At 41.0% G+C, this 6,156-nt stretch overlaps 1 protein-coding gene across 4 annotated transcripts in view; it reads left to right on the top strand.

The window, feature by feature from the left end:
- Positions 1-3,266: 3,266 nt before the first annotated feature.
- STARD3NL (STARD3 N-terminal like) overlaps positions 3,267-6,156 on the top strand; it is a 53,449-nt gene continuing 50,559 nt past the window's right edge. For 2 of the 4 annotated variants that reach the window (XM_028844925.2, XM_028844923.2), the window contains exon 1: positions 3,267-3,464. The gene's annotated coding sequence lies outside the window, so the exon portion shown is untranslated. 4 annotated transcript variants of the gene reach the window in all.

Below are 6,156 nucleotides of genomic sequence, written 5' to 3'. Positions count from 1 at the left end.
TAATACATATTTCGGTATCCTTGTTGATATCCCCTAGGTCCCTTAGGCTTTGCTCATTTTCCTTTCTTGTTATTTCTTTCTGCTCCTAAGACTGGATAATTTCCGTTTTCCTCTCTTCAAGTTACTGATTCATCCTTCAACATGCAAAAAGTGTCTCCTGAAATTCTCAAATGAGGTTTTCATTTAACTTATTTGTACTTGCAAGCCCAAGATTTTTCTATTTGGTTCCTTTTCACAATTTCTATCTTTGTATTGATATTTTCCTTTTGCTTATACATCATTACCCTATTTTCCTTCACATTTTATGTTCATGGTTTTGTGTCCAGAATTGGTGGGTTCGTGGTCTGGTTGACTTCAAGAATGAAGCTGCAGACCCTAGAAGTGAGTTATCACTCTTAAAGATGGTGTATCCGGAGTTTGTTCCTTCTGGTGGGTTTGTGGTCTCACTGAGTGCAGGCGTGAAGCTGCAGACCTTCGCAGAGTGCTACAGCTCTTAAAAGTGGCGCATCCAGAGTTGTTCATTCCTCCTGTTGCGTTCGTGGTCTTGCTGGCTTCAGGAGTGAAGCTGCAGACCTTCACCATGAGTGTTACAGCTCATAAGAGTGGTGCAGACCCAGAGAGCCAGCAGCAGCAAGATTTATTGCGAACAGCAAAATAACAAACCTTCCACATTGTAGAAGCGGACCCCACCAGGTTGCCCTGCTAGCTCTGCTGGCCTGCTTTTATTTACTTATTTGGCCCCACCAACATCCAATCCTGCTGATTGGTCCATTTTACAGAGAGCTGATTGGTCCATTTTACAGACAGTTGATTGGTCCATTTTACAGAGTACTGATTGGTCTGTTTTTACAGAGTGCTGATGGGTGCATTTACAAACCTTCAGCTAGACACAGAGTGCTGATTGGTGTGTTTATAAACTTTTAGCTAGACAGAAAAGTTCTTCAAGTCCCCACCCAGACATAGAGTGCTAATTGGTGCATTTATAAACTTTTAACTAGACATAGAGTGCTGATTGGTGCATTTACAATCCTTTAGCTAGACAGAAAAGTTCTCCAAGTCCCCACCCAACCCAGAAGCCCAACTGGCTTCAACTCTCAGTTTCCTTTAGTTCTTTGAGCATATGTGAGACAGTTGACTTAAATCATTGTCTAGTAAGTCCAATATCTGAGCTTCCTCAGGAATGGTTTCCATCAATTTCTTTGAGACTTCAGAGGCTACACATGAGTAAATGCAATTAAATCCACAATGTGATGACCCTACCTATTCACCAGAATGTATAACATTTAAAAAGGAAAAGAAAAAGGAAGAACACAAAACACAAATGAGTACAGTAAGTGTTGGCAAAGATGCAGAGTAACTGAAATTTTCATTCAGGGCAAGGGCATGTATAAATTAGTAAAACCTAAAAACTATTGGGCAGTGTCTATTAATACTGAATATATTGAATATATACCCTCTGCATAGTAACACTACTTCTAGGGATCTTCCAAAATCAAATGTGTAACTATGTGCATCATAAGACAGGTACAAGAATATTCATAGCAGCGTCATTTGTAATTACCCCAAACTTTAAATGATCTACTGTCAGACAACAATAGAATAGACAAAAAATTTTGGAATTATATACAAAAATGAAAACGAAACTATTATATTCTTTAATATGGATCAATCTTACAAATATAGTATTAAGCAAAAAGAGCCACATAAGAGTACATATTATGTATGACTACTTATAAACATTCGAAAGCAGGCAAAACTAATTTGATGGTAGGATTCAGAATTGTGCCTGTGCATAGGGGTATAATGACTAAGACTGAGCATGAGGAAAGCTTCTATATTGCTGGTAAACATTTAAAATTTTGGTATGAGGTGGTAGTTACACAAGTTTGTTCACACTGTCACTAAGACAAGCACTTATGATTATTGTATTTTGTATATGTGTTATCCTTTAAAAGGTTTTCGCATCTACCAGTTTATAGAAGTTTTTAAAATTGTATTTTATCAATTTTGGCAAGGATACAGGGAAAAATTGCTCAAATACTAGGAGTGGGAATGTAAGTTAGAACAACTACTCAGGGGAGCAAATCAGTGAAATCTATTAAGGATTTACATCGTGCATACTCTATGATCCAGTACATTCTCATGTTGGTATCTGTACTCTAAAGAAATACTTGGACCTAAGTACAAAAAGACACCTACATATATGTTTATGGAACCATTACTTCTCACAGTAATATTAATAAACAAATATAGGAGGTTGGGGGAATGGTACATTAATTATGTATATGTGTATATATATACATATTGGTTCTGAGGACATGCAGCATTTTCAGAGAATGAGGTAGATTTATATACAGATATGGAAAGATTTCAATGCTGAGTGTAAAAAAACATCTACACCTGCAAATGCACAGGATCTAGGAGTCATCATCTACAGATTGGGTTTGTAATTAGGGCCTAAAAGGTATACAAGCATAATTTGTAACGTTTAAGCTTTTTTTTTTTTTTTTTTTTTTTTTTGCATGGACATAGTCTTGTGTAATTTAAAATTAATATCGACACTTATAATGACTTTGGAAAAATATACAAATAATGAAACGGGGATCCAAAGAATGCTCACTGTATACCTCTGTACTTCTAAAAATGTGTATAACTGTAGCATCTATTGGGAGAAAAGTTTAATTAAATTTTAAATAAAACAATAAAAGGTGCCTAACTTCGTGTGAAAACAGACACAGAATCAAATGTGACTACCCCTTAGAGATGTTAATTACGAACTAGGAGCGCAGAGAAAAGGTATCCTAAATAGGTCTGGGGGAGGTGAGAGTTAGAAGAGGTGACTCTTGAACTAAGTACCGGCATAGAAATGGTTTGCCCTGTTTTCATTCCTGGAGGGCTCAGCATGAGATGCCCAAGGGGCCCTGAAACCCATTTCCATGACATTTTCCCACGAGCTGGAGCATAAACCCCCATCGAATGACTGAAGGGAAGCGGAAGGCGCAGAAACGCGGACGAAAAGGAATCCGACGCTTGTTAAATCGTGTGATGCAAAATGCGGGAAAGTCCAACCAGCTCGGTGTTTCAAAGCTGGAGTCCAGATTTCCCACCCATTCCTACAGGCAGGCCGGCCCGCCCTCTCCCTCCTTTCCGCGTCGCTTACTGGTCAGTAGGAGATTGACAGGTCATTTGACCAATAGGTTGGCTCCTCTACGGAGGCGCTCGGGAGCCAGTCGGGTCTTTGGTCCCTCGAGCGAGATGCGAACTCTGTGCGTCGACGTCAGCGTGCTGACGTCACGGGCCGGAGGTCCCGGGGCTGCTGGGTGCGGGCGGTGGGCTGCACGTCGCCCGCCGGACTGTGTCCCGGGTCCCGCCCCGCCAAGCCCCGCCCCTCAGGCCGGGGAGCGACCGCTGAGCCGCAGTTCCCGGGCCAGCCTGGGGCGGCCGGCCAGGAACCACCCGTTGAGGTAGGCTGGGTTTCTCGTTCCCCTATTTGACAGGTTGGAAAACTGAGTCTCTTGGGTCAGATGACTTGCATGGGGGCGTACAGGGGACCCGCGGACGGAGGCCATAGCCCACTCCTGTTCTGTTTACTGAGTCCTGCGCGAGCCTCCGGGGGAGGAGGGGCGAGGCAGGCTGTGCTCATAATGGACACAAGAGTGAAGTTGCAGAATGCTGAGTCCCGCTGCTCCCACGGCTTGGGCAGGGATTCAGCGATGGATATAGGTAGCGGGAGTGTCCCCATTGCTGCAGCCTGCGGACCCTGAGGAATCCCCAATGGGGTCGTCCCCGTGCTGGCGCCATGGGCCCTCCAGAGGGACCAAGAATTTGTGACTGGGTGTAATGCGTGGGTTGTCCAGACATAGGCGGCTGTGAGTCTCTTCTATTCATTGAGAAAAGTCGTGTTCAAAAAAAAAAAAAAAAAAAAAAAAAATGAAAGCACGAATCATGAATGTTCTCGCTGTGGTTTCAGTTCACTGCTTCGCCTACTCATAGATATCTCGCCATTGTTTGAAATTTTAGTTGCTTGATTACTTTTGATTTAGGGTTAGGGATTTTTTCCCCCTCTCTTTTAGTTCAAACATGGGTCGACATTGTGGAACTTTTCTTTGTTCACTATGTCATTTGTCTTCTATTTCACAGATGGAATCACTGAATTCAACACTTGTACTAGTTTGGATAAGTTTAGCAAGGTAACAAAGTAACGGGTCTAATTAAATCTTTACTGGAATTAGTCCAGTTTGCTGCATTTCCTTGTTAGGTAGAGTTCTGAAAGGTAATTCCCATCTACATACCATCTACCCATACGCCTCTTTATAGAAGCAGGATCTCACAAAACAACTTATGGTATCCTTGTATTATTTACGGATTCTGGTAATTAAAGTGGTGGATTATTCGTGTTCATAAAGTGAAAACGTGTACAATATGTTGTCATGCAGAAGTCACCCTCTTTAAAATCTAGCTGTCTCAAACATTGGTCTTTTAAAACAGCATTATTGCATTGCCTAAAACTGCATGAAAGAAATGAAATTAAACAGCCTCTGAGGGATATTACCTTACTTATGTTCACAGAAGGATGGTAATTAACATCATTTGGATTTATTCATTGGACAGTTTATCTGAGTGATTATCTATGCCATCCATTGTTTTAGGTGTTAGAGATTGAGTAGTGAGCAATTTAGATAAGGCCCCTACCCTCAAAGATTTTAACTTTTGATGGAGAATATAATACACATGTAAATCAAAAAGACAAGTTTAGATAGTAATTAATGTCAGAGAAGGTATTACTGGGTAGGGAGCTTGAGAGTGACTGGGTTGTGTGGAGAAATGGGGTGGTCAGGAAAGACCTCCATGAGGAGGTGACATTTTGGGTGATAGCTGAATGTTTAGCTGAGTCAGCCATGAGAAAATGGGCTGGAAGTTTCTAGGCAGATATAAACAGTGTAAAGGAGCTAAAGGAAGAGTGAACTTGGCATGTTGCAGGGACAAAGGGAACCTTTGAGTGAACCTAGGGAAGGGTGAGGTGAGGGGACAGGGGTCAGAGGTGGCACTGGAGAAGTGTACAGGGATTGGATCATCTTGTATCCCATGTGAGAATTACAGGCAAGCAAGGGAAAGATAATTTGTATATTGCAAAGTCTTGTTTTCTTTTAGTGATACTCATAAACTCTAACCAACTTTCTGCTTTGTTTTGGTTATGAAATCATTGCAGTAATTCATTGTGTATATATTTTTTCTCCAGAGGCCCTCTGAATGAAAAGATCTTGTTTCCTTCAGCACCTTATCTTATGTAGTTTGTGTCCTTTCCATTGTTATATGCAGAACTCAAAGTCTTTGCTTTTTCTTCAGCTCCCTGCTTTTTAATCCTTTCTACTTCCAAGCATGAATCCTCTTTCTTATTACCTGTACCTGCCTTCCACTTGGAAAGCAGTGGCAGTCTGTCTCTGCTCTTCTCCAAGCCAAATTCTAGGAAGCTGCATTGGCAAGTGGATTATTGTTCTTCATTAGAACTTGTATTACTGACCAGAAACGTAATGCTTGCCTTTATTTAGTACCTATGATATGCCAGGTATGTTATATACATTCTATTCCTTCCAACATGTTGCAAAGGAAAATATTAAGCTTTTTTGATAGTGAAGGAAACTTACACTTCAGCTACTGAGCTAGTACTGATGGAGCTTGGATTTGAACTCCCATTAGCTTTACTCCAAAGCCTAATTCATTCTACCCCACCTCCCATTAACCCCCAACCTCACGACCCTGAGCAGCAGCAAGTCTCTATTACTTAAAATTATGTTTTATGATGTGGCATTTTAGAGATCACGTGATTCACCCCCCTTAATTTAGCGATCATGTGATTCACCCCTCTTAGTTTAGAGCTGGGGCTGTGGAGGCCCAGAGAAGGTCAGTGAGTTTTAAAATAATGCACCTAATGGCCAAACTGGTATCAAATTTTCGCCCTGCTCATTTTCAGGCTAGTGTTTTTTCTGCTATATTTCCTTCATGAAAGTCCCCTATCAATACATTTCTGTATATATAAAAATATAATATTTCAACAGCATGAATTTATTGTCCACAAACTTGTAAAAGTTAATTTTAAAAAGATGAGACGTTGCTTCTTCTTGGGCTACGATAATCCTTTGCCTTATTTTCCTTCCC

This window comes from Macaca mulatta, chromosome 3, assembly GCF_049350105.2.
Source record: "Macaca mulatta isolate MMU2019108-1 chromosome 3, T2T-MMU8v2.0, whole genome shotgun sequence".
NCBI lineage: Eukaryota > Metazoa > Chordata > Mammalia > Primates > Cercopithecidae > Macaca > Macaca mulatta.
The sequence above is the reverse complement of the archived record's forward strand: the minus strand, read 5'-3'. Positions and strand labels throughout refer to the sequence as shown.